Source organism: Oryx dammah, unplaced genomic scaffold, assembly GCF_014754425.2.
Source record: "Oryx dammah isolate SB20612 unplaced genomic scaffold, SCBI_Odam_1.1 HiC_scaffold_10, whole genome shotgun sequence".
In the NCBI taxonomy this organism is placed as follows: domain Eukaryota; kingdom Metazoa; phylum Chordata; class Mammalia; order Artiodactyla; family Bovidae; genus Oryx; species Oryx dammah.
In genome coordinates, this window is record NW_024070194.1 from 10596745 (window position 1) to 10613295 (window position 16551).

The following is a 16551-nucleotide window of genomic DNA, read 5'->3' on the forward strand; positions in this document are numbered from 1 at the left end:
GGAGACAAGGCGGCAGGCTCCCCAGGGGCGCGTACCCAGGATGGGCAGCCCAGGCTGGCGGCAGGAGGCGGCCCAGGAGGCAGGGGACCTCTGCAGACGCCCAGCCCGCCTGCCGCACAGCGACTTAAACGTTCCGCCAAGAGCTGATGGCATCTGACGTCCCAGCCCCCCAGTCCCCTCCCCTTCCAGCCGGGCCAGGCTCGAAGCTCCGCCTGCCGGTCTGTGGGCTTCTCTCTCCTCCCTCTCTCCGCTGTTCCACCTGAAGTGCAAGGGGGCCCGGGCTGAGCTGCCGGTCAGGATGGGGGTGTGGTCAAGGCAGGGATTCCCGGACGAAATACCACCTCTCCTCAGGAGACCTCAGATCCCGAGCCTTTTCTCTGCCTTCCAGACCCCACATATTACGGCCATCTCGCATCCAGAAAGTGTTTTTCTGTTTTCTCGACAAAGCCCTCCAGCTCCAGAGTTGGCAGTTTTCATATGGCCCCCATCTAATGAGCCTGGCTGAACTTGGATGCTGAGCTCGACATATACAAGCTCAGCCAAACCCTCAGAAGCAGATACGATCCCTCCCCATTTTAGACGAAAAACCGGTCTCCAAAGAGGTGAAGGAACAGTCCAAAGTCAAGCCAGCCTGTCTGCTGTGGGGCCAGGATTCACATCCAAGTCTGACCCCAGGGAGGGCCCTGCTAGTATGTAAAAAGGATGTCATTTCTGTAACCCAATCAAATATCGATGCATGGGGGGGAAAGCCCGATGAGAATATTAGAATATTTGCTGCGAGGCCTCTCAAACATAGGACCATGCAACCTAATTAAATAAGCCAGTGGATCTGGATTCAAATCCCCATTATTTTGTTTTTGAGGGTTTTTTTTTTTTTTTCCTTTCTTAAAAAAAAAAAAGCCTTTTTATGCTAACTGGTGTCCTTGGGCAGATTACTTAACCATTTGTGGTTTATCTGGAAAATGGGAGAAATAAAGCTTCTTTCCTTACAACACTGATGCCAGGATTAAATGAATTCACACCTAATTGAGTGTGTGCTCTTTAGGTGTCTGTGCATGTGTTTATGAGAGTATGTGTGTTTGTTAGAGGTGTACAAGCACACGCAGACACACATGTGAGGGCTTGGGTGTCATATGTAGGTGTATATGATACGTACATGACCATGCAGATGTCTGTACCTGCGTGTGTACTCGCATGAGTATGCGTGTGCTTGTATGTTATGAATGTGCAAGAGCACACAAGCACACACAAGTGTGTCCTTCTGATGATTTCTGTGTCACATGCACGTGTTAATGCATAAGTATTCAAGGATGTGTGTGTGTGTGTGTGTGTTGACAGAACTCCTTTGATCTCTGAGTTGCTGTACTTTGTTGTTGACGAAGAATTTCATTTTCTCTTCTCTGATTCCTTGTATTCTTCACAAATAACAAGCGATGCCTTTGCAACGGGGAGGGACAGACTTACAAGAAAGGTGTTCCATTAAAAAAAACCAAAGTTGAAGCACTTGTAATCTTCAGCCTCCACTTCTAGAGACCTTTCTGAGAAGTTCCAGGCAGAACCCAGTTCCAGGCAGAACCAGTCCCCGGGGCCAAGCTGAGCCCTGGCCCAGGTGACGATGTAGGGCTGGGAAGTGGGTCGGGGCTACCCAAGTACGGTCCTCCCCAGACGCGTGGAATTCCAGCCCCAGGCAGCCGCCCAGCCTCAGCCTCGGCGGCCCAGACAGCGCGGCTGCCAAAGCACACACCTTTTCCCCCCGCCCCCCCCCAGCAGCTTCCCCCAGCCCAGGCTGACTGCTGGATGCTGGGAGAGGCGGGGCACACAGAGGCAGTGGGGGTTGGGGGCTGCTGACTCTGACCTCTACGTGGCTTTCTCATCACGCCAGAAGGACAAGAGGCACTGGCTCCGATCTAGTCCATTCTCTGCCTCCAGGAGGCTGGGTGTCCTGGGGTGAGTCTTTATCCTTCTCGGGGCCATTGGAGCAACTGGACTTAGGGCTTTTCTGCCTGCAGTGAGCTGATATCCATGACATACCAGGTGGCAGAGGAGGCAGACATAAACAGCTTTGGCACTGACGACCCAGGAGTGTGTGCCCCACTCTCTCTGAGCACTAAATACCAACCTCTCCCATGTCTTGGCCACTTGCAGTGGTCCGGAGCATGACATCCATGACTCACTTGGTCCTTGCAGCTGCCTTTGAGGCAGCAACCCCGCCCGCGACAGATGGGGACACAGAGCTTCAGCGACTTGTCCTAGGGCCTGTCTGTTTGCTAATTGGGGTTCTGGCAGTGAACATTCTCTCCCGTTTTATAGAATGCACATGCATTCACTCTGCACACACCACACACACATGCATGTATACACACACACATACCCTCCTCCCACAAATATGAGACAGCTGGTTCCCCCAGTCCCTTAAATTCTTGCTGTCAGATGCCCTCAGGTGCTTTTCCATAAATACACAGAAACCCACCCTGTACACACTTGATCATGTTAACACATATAAGCGGCAAGTATTTGTTCTTTTCTCAGTGCTCAGAACCATTTCAAGCACTTGACCTGGATGAGACCATTCAATCTTCAGACTCACCCTATCAGGTCGGTATTATTATTGTCATCACAACCATTTTTCTATACGTGAGAGAACAGGCACACAGAAGTGAGTCGTTGGCTTGGGGTCTCACAGCAGGTGGGGAGCAGAGGTGGGATAGGCCAGGCTAGTCCCACTGCCTCTCCGGAGAGACAGACAGACAGACATCTGAGGAAGGCACGGCCTCGTAGTCCAACCATGTGTACAAAATCACCATCTCCTGGGACTTCCCTGATGGTCCAGTGCTTAAGACTGTGCTTCCAATGCAGGGGATGTAGGTTCGCTCTCTGGTCAGGGAACTAAGGTTCCATGTGCCTTGTAGTGTGGCAAAAAGAAAAAAAAAAATCACTGTCTCCTACCCGACATGTTCACACATCCAGAACAACCCAGAAAATTGCACTGGTAGCAAACATACAGAAACACCCCCGGCCAATCCACCAGGTAGGACCTTGCCTGCTGTCCTTGTTGACTAAGCCTGTCCCCAGGTTCACTTTGACAGGTTGGTGGTGTTTAGTTGCCAAGTCATGTCTAACTCTTTGCGACCTCATGGACTGCAGCGCACTAGGCTCCTCTTTCCTTCACCGTCTCCCAGAGTTTGCTCAAATTCATGTTCATTGAGTGGGTAATGCCACCGAATCATCTCCTTTGCCTTCAATCCTTCCCAGCATCAGGGTTTTTTTTTCTGACAAGTCGGCTGTTTGCTTCAGATGGCCAAAGTATTGGAGCTTCAGTTCAGCAACTGTCCTTCTGATGAATATTCAGGGTTGATTTCCTGTAGATTGACTGATTTGATCTCCTTTCTGTCCAAGGGACTCCCAGGAGTCTTCTGTAGCACCAGAACTCAAAAGCATCAATTCTTTGGCACTCAGCCTTCTTTATGATCCAACTTGCCCATCTGTACATGACTACAGCAGGTTGCCAGGGGATAAAAATGTTAGGGGTGAAGGCAGGAAATAATCAAGGGTGGCCCAGATCAATATCCTGGGCTGGGATCTCACTTCACGGTAAGAGTTTTACTCACCCCTGAATTTTGTCACACTGGATTCGGCTATTGCTTCATCTTCACCCCTACCAGAATTTTCTCTGGTCTTGGGCAAGTGAAGGGGAAATTCTTCTAGATAGCAGTAGTATTTGAGGCAGTACATCTCAGTGACTAACACTGCTGACTCTGGATCCAGACAGCCTGGGTTCGTGGCTTACTAGCTGTGTGTCCATGGGCAAGTTATTTAACCTTTCTGTGCCTTGATGTCTCACCCATAAAATAAGGCTGCCTTGTGGAGTTGTTGTGCAGATTAAATGAACTGATACAAGTGACACAAGGCCTGAGTAAGCAGTCAATAAATGTTAGCTATAATTGATGATAATAACAACAACAACAATAACAGTCAACATTTATTTAGCACATACTAGATGGGCTTCCCTGGTGGCTCAGACGGTAAAGAATCTGCCTGCAATGCAGGAGACCAGGGTTCGATCACTGGGTCGGGAAGATCCCCTGGAGCAGGGAATGGCTACCCACTCCAATATTTTTGCCTGGAGAATCCCATGGACAGAGGAGCCCCGCAGTTTGTGGGGTCACAAAGAGTTGGACACAACGGAGCGACTAACACTTTCACTTTTTTTCAGGTGCCAAGCACTAAGTGCTATAGGGGTCCGATATAAGTTTTGCTCCAGTTTTATGGATTAAGGTTCAGAATCTCCATTCAACAGATGAAGAAGTGGAAATTCAGAGAGGTTAAGTACCTTGTCCAAGGTCACACAGCTAGTCCCAGTGGAAACTGGATTCCAGTGCCAGGTCTCTGATTCTTAACCCCAGTGTTCTTTTTAGACAATAAAGTTGCTTTTAAGAAGAGTCTGTGTAGGGACTTCCCCAGTGGTCCAGTGGTTAAGACTCCACACTCCCAATGCAGGGGCTCAATGAAAAAAAGCCCATGTTGTACAACACAAGTAATATAGCCCAAATTTTCTAATAACTATATATGGAGTATAACCTTTAAAAATTGTGAATCACTATATTGTCCATGAATTTATATGACATGGTACATCAATATTGTACATCAAGAGTCGTGCCCAACTCTTTATGACCTCATGGACAGCAGCCCACCAGGCTCCACTGTCCATGAGATTTTCCAGGCAAGGATACTGGAGTGGTTTGCCACTTCCTTCTCCAGGGGATCTTCCCAACCCAGGGTTTGAACCCAGGTCTCCTGCACTGCAAGCAGATTCTTTATGGACTGAGCTACAAGGGAAGCTTATTGCACATCAACTATAATTTTAAAAGAGAGATTAAAAAGAAGAGACTGTGGAACAGGAGCCTGGTGCTTGAGAGAGGAGACTAAGAAAGTTGAAATGTCCTTAGAGATCTTCCAGGTCACCTCTTCATTTGCCAGTTGAGGAAATAGGTTCAAAGTAGGTGAGTGACTTGTCCAAGGACACACAGCAATTGGCAGACTCAAAACTTCAACCCAGATCTGTGTCACTCCAAATCCAAACAAAGGAAAGAGGGATCTGGGAGGGAGGAGAGTACACGTGAAAGATAGGAATGGTGATCCACACTCTTCAAAACTCTTTGGTCAAATGTTCCAAGTTCTTCTAAAATACAACTGAGAAAATGAAAGAGATGGAGGTGGAAATCAGTAGAGACTCAAAAGAAACACATTTTTAAACGTTTATTCTTATTGATTTATTTGCCTCCATGTGGGATCTTCAAAGTTCCTTGTGGCATGGGAACTCTTGGTTGCAGCCTATGGGATCTAATTCCCTGACCAGGGATCAAACCCAGACCTCCTGCACTGGGGGCGTGGAGTCTTAGCAACTGGACCACCAGGGAAGTCCCTACATTATTTTATATGGGCAAAATTTTTATGGACTCCACTGTTGAGGTATGTGAACTTGAGTGCGGACAAAGAAATATTATAGAAGTCAAGCTGTAATTAAGGTGGGACATTTAAGGGACTCCTATTTCTTGATCTGACTGGTGGTTACAAGAGCTTCACTCTATTGGGTCCCACATTGGTTTTATGTGACTTTCTGTACTTATGTTTTATTTTTCAGTACAAAGTCTTAAAAAAAAAAAAAAATAACGGCAGTGGTAATTTATACAATGACACCTTCCATCTGTCACTGTCCTAACCCTGGATGAGGATTTTAGCCTTCTTTCAACAGTTGAGGATGTGAGGTTCAAAAAAGGAGGCAGCTTCCTCATAGTCATACAGCAAGTAACTCTGGGAGCCGGGACTCAACCCTTGTGGTTGGTGTGTCTCTGCAGCCCTGCTGTGGCTGGGCTGCTAGTGGCAAGTGGTACCTGACCCTGCAGTGGTGGGTGTTGGGGAGACCTGACAACAGATTCAGAAACACCGACTTCTCAGAAAATAAATAAAGCACACCCAGAAGCACCTCTGGGCTCCCAGGCCTTCTGCTTTCTCTGTACTCAATAAGTCTTGTCACCTCTTCGATGGGTTATCCAGAGGGAGGCAGCATGGTCTAGGAGTGGCAAGGACCAGAGCTGTGACCTCAGATGAGTGACCTTGGTCTGGATGACCCGAGGCAATTCTCTGAGTTTCAGCTTCCTCATCTGTATAATGGGAACAATAAACAAGCACTACATTATTTGGCTCTTATGATAAATTCAGTGAGATACAGGAAGTGTCAACACACAAAGCAAGTTTGTTCAGTGTTAGCTATTAACCTGCCCAAGCAAACACCACGTGACTCCATTGAGAAGATGCTCAAGAACGGGCAAAACTCGAAGACTTCCCTGGTGGTCCAGTGGTTAAGAATCTGCCTGCCAATGCAGGGGGGACATGGGTTCAGTCCCTGGTTTTGGAAGATCCCACTTGCCACAGAGCAACTCAGCCCGTGCTCTACGCTGAGATGCAGTTACTGAAGCCTGCACACTTTAGAGTGATGCTCTGCAGCAAGAGAGACCGCAAAAAGAAAGTAGCCCCAGCTCACTCTCTTTCCCCAGCTCCAGGAAGCTTGATGGCATGTATATAAAAATTCATCCAGCTGTACACTTAAGATCTGAATACCATGAGTTATACCTTAGTCTTCCCAGATGGCGCAGTCATAAAGAATCCACCTGCCAATGCAGGCGACGCAGGTTTGATCCCTGGGTCGGGAAGAAGCCCTGGAGAAGGAAATGGCAACCCACTCCAGTATTCTTGCCTGGGAAATCCCATGGAGAGAGGAGACTGGAGGGCTACAGTCCATGGGGTTGAGTCAGACAGGACTGAGCAACTGAGCACACACACAAGTAACAGCTTAAATGAAAATTGAATTATAGATGGTTTGAAAAGCCTTTGTTTAATTTCAAAGAGTTCTTTTAACAAGTTTCAAATTAAAATCCAATATAAGAAAGCACACATACATACCAACAGAAGTATCTCCATTTTGTCTTCCCAACATACACTTCCTACCCAATACACAGACATATCCTTCCCAGTACACCCACCAAAACCCCGAACACTTTACACACATAGCCACAGACCCCAACATCTACACAAAGAGAAGTCACAGCCCAACAGAGCAGACATACCTGCACTCCCACTCAACCTCACAGCACATCCATCTTTAAATAGATGGTTTTCAACTCTGGGTGTGTGTGAAAACACACCTTACTTTTATACACACAGAGACACACACAAACCAAACCCATAGACCAAATTGGCTTGGGCAGATTTGTGAGTCAGACAGACTGGGTGGGGGTCTTGGCTCCACCACTTCCTCACCGCAGGACCTAGGGCAGGTCATGCAATTTCTCTAAGCCTCAGTTTTCTGATCTGCAAAATGGGCCCAATAAGATCTTCTCTCATGAGATGAAATAAAATAGAAAGGAAGACCAGGAGTGAAAAAAGCTTATTGAGGGAAGGAGTTGCATGCTTTGTCTCTGTATCCTCGATGACTCACAACACGTCATTACAGTAGACTGATAGGTGTCAGTTCTCACCAGATTAAATTTGCTACAATCCCAATGGAAATTCCAGCAAGGTTATTGGAGGAAATTGGCAAGTGGATTCTGAACTTCGTGTAGGAGAGCCATGGCCCAGGAATTCTCAAGACACTCCCTTAGTCATAATCTTAGTAATATGTGGTGATTAAGCAGACAATAGAAAAATGAAAAATGAGGGGACGGTGAGCCTGGGACATAGGGGTGAACCAAGGGGGACAGCATGGGCAAAGGCTCTGAGGGTGGAGGGCATTTGGTTCATTTGAGGAACTGAGAAAGGCAGGTCAGGGAGGATTAGAGGGGGCACTAGTGGTAAAGAACCTGCCTGCCAATGCAGGATACGGAAGACACAGCTTCGATCCCTGGGCTGGGAAGATCCTCTGGAGGGCATGGCAACCCACTCCAGTATTCTTGCCTGGAGAATTCCATGGACAGAGGAGCCTGGTGGGCTACAGTCCATGGGGTCAGCAAAGAGTTGAACATGACTGAAGCGACTTAGCAAGCACGCACACAGAGGGGACAGAAGGGTACGAGGTGGCCCAGAGATGGGGGCAGAGGTGAGCAGAGACTATTTGTGCTGTTGGGAGGCCTTGAATGCCACCCCAGCTGCAGAACTGAGGATCTCAGTTTCACCTTGGCTTTGCCCTGTGCCCAGTCCTGGTGCCCCACTGGGGACAGGGGTTGGGGGGACACAGGGAGAGGAGAGGATGGCTTAGGTTTCAGGGAAACAGGAGAACGTCATCCCACTATGATCTCTTAGGATCTGACTTCCCACGGACCCCCAGAATCCTGAAACCAGAGGGGTGCCCCTAAAGGGTCCTCCATCCTCCTCTTCCGAGTCAGCATTCTGAGCAGGGTGTTTTCAGGGGCTCCGCCGGGAAGCCCCTCATCCTCCCCGGTGTCAGAGAGAACTAGCCTCCTTCCATAAAGGCCAGGTGAAGAGGAGTAGCTGGAGAATGGGGCTGGTCCAGCGCGTTTAACCCAGCGGGAGTGTTCGGCGTTCCCCCCACCGCCCATGATCGCCAGGGGTCAAGACCGTGCCCTCGGGGGCCTGCGGCGGGAGGACTGGGGAATCGTCCTCCCGGCCCAGCCTGGACAGCTGCACGGCCAGGTGTGGCCGCGGAATTTGCTGTGTCGCCCGTCCGCGCAGCCGGAGCGGAAAAGCCTCAGCGTCAGCGCCCCCTCCTCGCCACCAGCGCTCGGGCCCCACATTCCTGCGGAGCGGGGCGGGGGCCAGGCGGCCACATCAGACGCCAGACCCGGAGAATTCTACTGGGCGGGGCCGGTAAGAGACCAGTGAACCCTCTGGGACGCCTCACCCCCTTGGTGGTACCGGAACTGAGCCGGATCTCCCATCTGATAAATGCGGACAGCGACACTTGGCCTTGTCTATTTCCTAAGCGGTGAGCATCTTAATTTTAGAGGTGCTCATCCATTGTGTGCCTACTGTGTACCTCACAGCTGGCAAATAAGTTTTCACTTACTTGTCCTGGCAACAAAGTTGGCTGAATACCGTCCTCATTTTTCATGTGAGTTTAGATTTGAACCCATGTCTGTCTGACTGTATTCTTTAAAAAAAAAAAAATTCTTTATTTGGCCACACCTGGTCTTCCTTGAGGTAGGTGGGATCTCGTTCTCTGAACAGGGACAAACCCAGGTCCCCTGTGTTGGAAGCAGGGAGTCTTAGCCACTGGACCACCATGACCTCTAAACTCTACCAACTATAAGTATTGTGACTATGGGGCTATCATTTTAGCAGTCAGGTAAGGTCAGATGTGGGAGGCAGTATGGGCCAGAGGTTAAGCTCTTTGCCCCTTGAGCACACTGACCCTAGTTGGAATCCCAGCTCTTCAGCACTGCTAGCTGTGTGACCTTGGCTGAGTTACTGAGCCTCTCTGGCCCTTGGTGTTTCCGTCTGTAGACTGGAGTGATCACAGTACCCACCAGCCGTGTGAAGGAAGAGCGTTAAGTACAGTAGAGCACTTAGCACCGTGCCTGGCACCGGGTTAAGGCTCAGTATGTTATAAATCAATGTCACTTCCATAAAAAACAAAATAAAACAACTAGCTAAACCTTTAAACTAGTAAGGAGACAATTTAATTCATGTTTAACTCAACTTTAAGAATAGAGGCATTAAAATATGACATAGGTACATCTGAATTCTATGCCGTACTTTGGATGGGAAGACTGGAGGAAAAAAAAGATTTCAAAAAACTCATTCTCAGAACCTAGGCATTTTATTCCCAGTTTGGTGTCCCCCCCCCCTTTTTAAATATCATTTCTTAAATTGTGAAATATAACAAATATATAAGATTTAAAACATATAAACATATAGTTAAATGAATATTTTTAAAGCAGATATCTCTGTGACTCTCCCCAGGTAAAGAACCAGAACTCTGTCTACACCCCCAAAACCCTCTGGTCCCAGTGGCCTCCCTCGGTCCTACAGGTAACTGCTATGCTGACACTAACAGAGTCATTTCCTTGCCTTTCCCCCACCCCCTTATTTTACCAATGCTCTTTCCGGCAAAAACAAATAAAAAACCAAAGCAAATCAAACCAATCAAAAAACCCTCCTCCCAAAACTTGGGATTCCCTGGTGGTTCAGATAGGAACGAACCCTCCTGCCGACCCCTGGGTTGATCCCCTGGAGAAGGAAATGGCAACCCACTCCAGTGTTCTTGCCTGGAGAATGCCATGGACAGAGGAGCCTGGTGGGCTACCGTCCGTGGGGTTGCAAAGAGTTGGACACGACTGAGCGATTAACACTCTCCAAGTCTCAGCCCCATGACTGATTCAGAGAGGAGGGTCCTGGGGTCTGCAGGATGCAGTGGCCAGAGAGAAAGCAGGCTGCTGGAGCTGCTGGCCAGCCCTCCTGCCTCTCTCCCTTTGGCCAGAAGATGAGCAAAGCCAGATCCCTGCCCTGCGGTGCCAGCTCTCCTGATTCTGTTCCCAAGTGGTCCCAGAGGCTGGGCATGGGTGTGTTGGGGGTGCAGCCAGTGGACCCAACCCCCTCCCCTTTTGGCAGTCAGGCAGCCTGGCCTCTGGCAGCTGCTGGCTTTGCTCAGCTGCCTCATCCAAGGGAGCGGCTAACTGTCCCCTCCGGCCAGAAAGAGAGGTGGCCGGAGGTTCAGATGAGGGAGGCATTGCAGAGAAGGTAAGGGCTGGCTGCTGGGGAGGAATACTTCTGCCCTCTGGCCAGGAGCTGTGGACAGAGGGCTGCCCGCTGGGAGAATTATTGGGCTGTCTACTGCCCTCCCTGCCACACCAGGAATGAATTATTTCGGGCACACCAGCCAACAGAAAAGCACCTGCTGGTTGCTTTTCCTGGAATGACTGCTTCCCACTGTTCCTCTGGCCACCCTCTGGCCAGTCCTTCCAACCCCAGCTTGGACAGAAATCCTCTCTTCTAAGAATTCTTCCCTGATCCTTCCCTGACTCTACAGGGTCGGCTCCTTATGCCCCAAGCATCCTCTGCTTAACCCCTTCTCATTTTTTCACTGCATCTTTCAAGGCTTTATGGACCAGAAACCCCTCTCACAGTGATTTATCATCTTGGGAACCCTTATTAGTATAAATAAATAAATAAATAAAAATCCATAATTATTACTTTCTGCTGTTTCTCTTCTGTTTATAAGGAAACAATTTAAATTTTAAAATAATTTTTTATGTCCACATATTAATAATTATTCTTTAATTTATGTAACAAAATACAATTTTTTGAGTGCTTAGTAGGTGCCAGATATGGTTTTAATGCTTGGGATGCATTAGTGAACAAAATAGGCAATTCTCCCTACCTTCTAGGGATGATAAGCAAGTAGAAAAGACAGAAAATAATTAAGTAAATTATAAAATACATTTTTTTATAAAGTACATTTTTAAAAGACTCTTTGATGATGCTCCTAATCCATAAAAACCTTCTGCTTTTTGCATTAAATCAAGTGATACAGGACAATTTACTTTTAAAACTGACCAAGATCATTGTCAAAATAAAGATCTCTTTTCCAGTGGAAACACTCACTTTTTGTTGTTATTCTACCCCAGTAGAATTTAACTTTATGAGTCTGTGGCATTATAATGTAATATGGTTATAAAGAAGAAAAATTCTGTAGAGAAAGGCAATCAAAGCTCACATTTATTTATTTATTTGGCCATGCCAGGTCTTGGTTACGGCATGCAGGATCTTTCATTGCTGCCCATGAACTCTTAGTTGTGGCTGCTGCTGCTAAGTCGCTTCAGTCGTGTCCGACTCTGTGTGACCCCATAGACGGCAGCCCACCAGGCTCCCCCGTCCCTGGGATTCTCTAGGCAAGAACACTGGAGTGGGTTGCCATTTTCTTCTCCAATGCATGAAAGTGAAAAGTGAAAGTGAAGTCACTCAGTCATGTCCAACTCATAGCAACCCCATGGACTGCAACCTACCAGGCTCCTCCATCCATGGGATTTTCCAGGCAAAAGTACTGGAGTGGGGTGCCATTGCCTTCTCCGCTTAGTTGCGGCACGTGGGATCTAGTTCCCTGACCAGAGAGTGAACCTGGGCCCCCTGCACTGGGAGTATGGAGTCTTAGCCACTGGACCACCAGGAAAGTCCCACACTTTCTCTTGTTTGGTTGTGCTGGGTCTTCATTGCTGCATGAGGGCTTTCTCTAGTTGTGGAGAGCCAGGCTACTGCCTAGCTGGAGTGCCTGGGCTTCTCACTTCGATGGCTTCTCTCACTGCAGACCTCAGGCTTCACGGGCTCAGTAGTGGTGACCCTCCAGCTCTAGAGCAAAGACTCAGTAGTCGTGGTACACAGACTTAGTTGCTCCGCTGAATGTGGAATCTTCTTGGACCAGGGCTCGAACTTGTGTCCCCTGCACTGGCAGGCAGATCTTAACCACTGGACCATCAGGGAAGTCCCCACATTTCCTTTTATTTAATCTTTAGTGTATATATATTCATGTTCAGCCTGGCCAAAGCCCAGTCATAGCCTCAGAAGATTCCCACACAACCATTCATAGATTTAGTAATTTTATATTTTTCAAAGAACACAAACTGCCATCAAAATAAAAAGACAAATCAACATGATTTTCAAAAAATTCAAAGAGCAGACTGTTTATCTGTCCAAGGGAGACTTAGACGCCAAGATAAATTCTATAATCTCCAAACTCTTACAGCAAGTGACTTACATGTGGAGCTTGCTTATGAAATTGCATTTTGCATTCAGCAAGAAAAAGCTACTTTTTTTGTAGCAGACATATTTTTGATTCTAGTTCTCCATTTCTATAGTAAACATGAAGCCATGTGCTTGTAAAATCTGACAGCAAGAAACCTAAAATATAAAATTCTGAGCAAAGGTCGCAATTATGATAATCTGATTTAAAATTTTGAAACCTTATGGGATGGATTTGTAGAGATTTAGTTGAAAGTGCTTTCAAGTATGTATTAAACTTTTCTTTTTATGAATATCCACAAACTGATTTTTTAAAAAGAATGAATCTGGCTCACCAACATTTCAAATGAACATTTTAAACTTTCATGTCTGATTCTGTTGTTCCTTCATTTACTCGCTGAGATATTTCTTTAACAAGAAATTCACTGGCTCCCTGGTTATTCAGTGACTTTGTTCCCATAAGAGTGGCAGGAAAAATGCTTGATTATTTCCCTTTATTTAATAGCTGTCAAAATAATGAGAGCTGATTTCTCCAAAGGTAGCCATTACCTTTTTTTTTTTGGTAGCTACTACTTTTAAAGCACATTATGAACGTCTGGGACATCCCTGAAGGTTCAGTGGTTACAACTTCATGCTTCCAATGCAGGGGGTGTAGGTTCCAGGTTTGATCCCTGGACAGGGAACTAAGATTCCACATGCTTCACAGCACAACCTGAAAAAAAGCTACTAAACAAATGTGTGTATTTCCATCCATTGCAGTTAATACTTTTATTTAGGCTCAAGTTGTCCCATCTTTGGCCTGTGGGAGCTTTTCTAATTGGCTTCTGCGTCCTCCTGAAATGACCTTAGCAGTCCTTGGTAGGTTATGGCTTCCTTACTTTCTGGTTTTGACAAGATGGCCCAGCCTCATCTTGCCTCAGGCTTGAAAAATGTTGTTTTTTAAGAGATGAATCTATAGTTATTAAGGACACTCGTCCATCCGAAACATCAGAGATCTTAACATCTAGCCCAATGCTCAGTGCATGGCAAATAGTTCATAAGTGTTGGTTTGCTGAATAAATTAATGATGATCACCTTCACTAGGGGAAGTTGCTTGAGGTCAGAGGCCATATAATTCAAACAAGTATTTATTTATTCTTGAATAAATAAATGAAGGAATGAAACCCAACAAATTAAGGGATACCACTCAGTCTCAAGCAGGGCAAAGCCCTGATGTTTGTAGTTTTCTATCCCCTCCTGGTGGGGAAGGATAGGGCATGGTCCTCCAATGCCTTAGAATCTTCTAGGGAAACGTTTCTCAAATTACAGATCCACACCTATTAGTGAGTGGGTCATGACCAGCATGTTTTAAAAATTCAATTTATAATTGAATAGAAACTATCAGAGTGCCTCATACAGTAGAGGCAAACTCTGTCATGAACTGTCATGAAGCTCTATTTACAGCTATGTCTATATGCTTATTAACAAACAGTCACTTATGCTACATATGTGTGTACTGGATCACAACCAGTGATTTGTTGATAAGTGTTTAACAACTCTCTCTCTAAGGGAAAATGTGTAAGTATTGTGTTTACTGTTGAGCTTAATCGCTTCAGTCATGTCCAGTTCTTTGTGACCCCCATGGACTGCAGACCACCAGGATCCTCTGTCCATGGGAATTCTCCAGGCAGGAATACTGGAGGGGGTTGCCATTCTCTCTTTCAGGAGATCTTCCCCACCCAGGGATCAAACCTGCGTCTCCTACGTCGCCTGCCTTTCGGGCAGATTCTTTACTGCTGAGCCACTGGGGAAGTTTGTACATACATAAAAGCATAATACATCTCTCTTAATATAAAGAATGTAGCACATAGTTTTAAAATAATAAAATATGCAAACACTCTTCACTCTGAATCCCATATAGAGAATTGGTTCTTCTAGAATGCTTTCACTGATGTTGAATTTACTGGTCTCTTGTCTCCACAGCCAACCTCATGTTTCAGTTTAACCATGTTTTGACAAATGGAGTTTCATCTCAGTGCAGACAATCAATAAACACTCAATAAACCAAATAAAGCCCTGATTTACAGTACTTGCCATTTCTCTTAATGTAAATACTCCCACCAGAGCTGGTTTCAAGCTACAAATTGATGCCGACAAACACACAGTTGGCGAATTTGCGCCATAGCATACAAGAGATATAAGCAACCCGAGGGGCATGGATAATAGAGTAAAATAATTAGGGAATGATGACTTTTGAATATTTATTTTGCATTTAATTGTTCATGTATACATTGTGATTTTTAATGGTGGCTTTAACAATCAACTTGGAAAAGTCCTGAAAATTTAACAATTTGTTCTCACAGGTACACAGCTGGACTTACAACATGAATATGTATTTCTTAATGTAGGTTGAAGTTTAACCAAAACAAGAACAATTCTCTAGAAACCTACCATTTTTCAAGTCTGGATTTAACCCTGTCTTTGAAAATCTTCAGGGATGAAGCTGCAAAGTCTCAACTGGAACAAACCCATTTCCTTTCTAGAGGAATACAAATCCTGAAATTCACAGGAGGTAAATTTTTTGCTAGTTCCTCTGGGTGATGTCTAGAGTTTTTGTCACCCAGAAGAACACTTTTCCTTTCTCTTAGGATGGGGGATCAACATTTGGATTTTCACGAGGAGGGACCACTTAGCTTATAAAGTCTAGTGTACCTCTCTGTTCCTAACCATCAGGCAGCTTGCTCTAGAAAGTGACAATAATTGAGCAACTGACAGTCTGCAGGAGACAGAGAGTTTCAGATACTATTTACAAGCTGCCTTCACAATTAACATCTTTCTGGCTGTGTGGTTTTCATCCCCAGTTATGAAAAGCCAAACTAGTGACTGTATAATCAGTACTGTTGTTGTTCTGTTGCTAAGTCGTGTCCGACTCGGCAACCCCATCAACTGCAGCATGCCAGGCTTCCCTGTCCTTCACTATCTCTCAGAGTTTGCTCAAACTCATGTCCATTGAGTTGGTGATGCCATCCAACCATCTCATCCTCTGTCGTCCCCTTCTCCTCATGCCCTCAATCTTTCCTAGCATCAGGGTCTTTTCCAATGAGTCGGCTCTTCGCATCAGGTGGCCAAAGTACTGGGGCTTCAGCTTCAGCATCCATCTTTCCAGTGACTATTGATTCAATCCTGAAATCCAGGGTTGATTTCCTTTAGAATTGACTGGTTTGATCTTCTTGCTGTCCAAGGGACTCTCAAGAGTCTTCTCTAGCACCACAGTTTGAAAGCATCAATTTTTTTGACATTCAGCCTTCTCTCACATCCATCCATGACTACTGGAAATGTAAACATCTGCTTTTTTAAGAAAGTATGTATTCATTTTAGGCCCATGTTGGGTCTTAGCTATGGCACTTGGGGATCTTTCATTGCAGCGTGAGGACTTTTCTCTAGTTGTAGCATGGGACTTAGTTACCTCGGGGCATGTGGGATCTTAGTTCCCAGACCAGAGATTGAACCCATGTCCCCTGCGTTGGAAGGTAGATTCTTAACCACTGGACCACAGGGAAGTCCCACATTTGCTTTCTTAAATCTAGTGTTTTAAAGACCCAGAGATATCTTGATATATAAAAACTATTATCAGATCAATGCACTTTACAGATGGAAGATCATCTTGAGATAATTTTAAGGAATTAATACTTTTATTATTTTATTGACTCTCTGCATGAGAGATTTTAAATATCAGTCTATTATAGGCATAAATCAGACAGGTGTTCCCCAAAGTGCAGTAGTTACCCTTGGTTTAGGGACAGAGGATTATCTTAGGCAGATAGAAAAAAGTGTCAGTCACTCAGTTGTGTCCAACTCTTTGTGACCCCCTGGACTATAGCACGC